The sequence below is a fragment of the Mastomys coucha genome, unplaced genomic scaffold, assembly GCF_008632895.1.
Source record: "Mastomys coucha isolate ucsf_1 unplaced genomic scaffold, UCSF_Mcou_1 pScaffold21, whole genome shotgun sequence".
NCBI lineage: Eukaryota > Metazoa > Chordata > Mammalia > Rodentia > Muridae > Mastomys > Mastomys coucha.
This window is the reverse complement of record NW_022196904.1, coordinates 38465577-38468370: the sequence shown is the minus strand read 5'-3', so window position 1 is coordinate 38468370 and position 2794 is coordinate 38465577.

Here is a 2794-nt window from a genome sequence, read left to right as displayed (position 1 = left end):
ATGTGTGGGTCCATTGTCACTGTCTTCAGACACAGCAGAAGATGGCATCATATGTCCATTACAGATGGTTGTGAGCCACCGTGTGGTTGCTGGGAATTGAACTCAGGTCCTCTGGAAGTGCAGTTGGTGCTCTTAACCGCTGAGCCATCTCTCCAGCCCCTGAAGTTATTTTTGATTTTTCTGTTTGCTTGTTTTTCAAGACAGGGTTGTCCTGCAACTTACTATGTAGACCAGGCTGGCCTCAAACTCACAGAGATCCACCTGCTACTGCCTCCAAGTGCTGAGATTAAAAGTGTGTGCCACCACCGCCGGCTGATATTTGATTGTTCTTATTGATGTGTTGGAACGACGGGTTGCGTCAGAACATACCACACTAGGCCCAAACAGTTCCCCATGTAAAAGGTTTAATTGGGGGGGGGGTAGTGGCGCAGAAAGAGAGGAGGGGGAGAGAGAGAAAGATGGAGGAATGTTCCCCATATATATATGGTTGTGACGTAGCAGCCACAAGTAAAGGTGGGAGGTGAGCCCAACGGATTCTGGGAATATGGTGGCTGTTGCCCTGGCAACAGGTCTGTGGACACTCCCATGTATTGCCATAGGGTTTGGATGTCCTGATGCTAACACTTATTCTGTTGCTGATATTAAAAAACCACAGCTCTCACCTTAAAGGGAATAAGAAGGAGTTTATTCTGGAGCTATTTGAGTGGCTCTGGCCTGGAACATAGATGTGGATTACTCCAAATCCATGTTCCAACATGGAAGCAAGCAGTCTTACAGAACAAATAAAATCATAAATCAAAACAAGTTGGACACTCTTTGGTGGGTACACCAGAGAGGCAGGTATCGCATGGTGGGGGTGGAGTGGTCTGTCTAGGCCTGAACCACTGTCTGAGCTGTTTGACTGGTGGGAGCTATCCATTAGTCATTAGATTTTCAGTCTGGCCCAGAGGTGGGCTGGAAATGGCTGTTCCAGAGGGCTAGAAGTAGCTTAAGATAAGGCAACTAACTTCTGGACCAGCAGCATGCCTCCCTCTCCACAGCACTGTAGTTCTGTCCGTCTCTGCAGACATGGCTTCCTTCCAGAGATTCACATACCGGGAGAGCAAACCTCACAGGCCCCACCCATGTAAAGTGTTTGAGAGAACAAGGCCAGCAAGACAGCTGAGTGAGTGGCTGAGGCACTCGCTCCCAGACTCTATGGCCTGAGTTTGATCCCCACATCAGATCCCACAAGGTGGCTGGAGAGCCAGCTCCGAAGAGCACTGGCTGTTCTTTCTGAGGACCCAGGTTCGATTCCCAGCACCCACATTGTGGCTCACACTGTCTGTAACCCCAGTTCCAAGAGATCAAGTGCCCTTTTTTTTTCTGATCCCTGTGGGCACTGCACATGTGGTGCACAGATACACACGCAGGTAACACACACACACACATTAAAAAAATCCACAAACAAACAAACATTGCTCTCTGACCTCTACACACTTTTGCCCATGCTTACACACCCACAAGCATGGACACACACAATAGATTAAATAAAAGTTAAGAAAAGCCGGGTGGTGGTGGCGCACGCCTTTAATCCCAGCACTTGGGAGGCAGAGGCAGGTGGCTTTCTGAGGTTTCTGAGTTCAAGGCCAGCCTGGTCTACAGAGTGAGTTCCAGGACAGCCAAGGCTACACAGAGAAACCCTGTCTCCAAAAAAAACTAACTAACTAACTAAATAAATAAATAAATATAAAAATAAAAATGAAGAAAAGATTCTCAATAGAAACCCCTTATACTTACTGAACATTTCATATGTAATAACCCTTTTAAATCTGGTTTGTTTATTATGGTCCTTTTGTTGAGTAGGGAATGTCACCCCTGTTTTACAGGATTAGAATTTTAGGCAAGGTGACAAGGTCAGATGTGCTGGAGCCAGGCTTCAGTGGCATGAAATCCATGTGGTATCCTGGCATGTGCCCTTTGTGAAGACCAGGCCTCTAGTAAGGGCGGGGGCAGGGCAGTGGATGGAGCTCTGAGGACGGAGTACCCAGTTTAGCAGACCAAGGCTCAGTCCTTCAGCACCACATAACAGGGGTTACACCTGTGATTCCAGCCTGGGGATGTAGAGGCAGGAGGAGATAGAAGAGGCCACTCTTAACTATACAGAGTTTGAGGCCAGCCTGGGCTATATGAGACTGTCTCAAAGGAACAAAAGCAAACAAGAAAAAAAGCCAAAACAAAGCGCAGAGCAGAGACAATGCCTCTTGACAGTTCCCAAGTGAACTGCCAGGCCTCGCTGAAGAGCCTCTCAGAAATCTAACGATGCAGAAAAAGCAATGAGGCTGACAGAGGGCACAGCTGCACGGAGGCTGCTCATCCACTGAGCTAGGCAGCAGGAATGTGCTGGTCCAAGTGAGCATCAAGAACAGTTCCTGTCAGTGATGCTGCTTCATCAAACTCACAGAGCCCAGGGGGATGCAGGGCCCAGGAGTGGGGGACGCAGGGCTCAGTGGGGGAAATCAGGACCTAGAAGGTGGCGGATGTAGGGCCTTGGGCAGAATGCAGGGCACAAGAAGTGAAGACTTAGGGCTTACAGGGGGATGCAGAACCCAGATGCAGGGAGGATACAGGGCCCAAGGAAGGGGGGCTTCAGGCCTGGGGAGAGCTCAGGGCCTGGGGGGTGGGGTGGGACAACACAGGGTTCATGGGTAATATAGAGCCCGGGACAACCCTGTAACAAAGGTTCTCCCCCCTCTCCCTTTCTCTCTCTTTCTCTCCCTTCCTCCCTTCCTCCTTCTCTCTCTCTCTCTCTCTC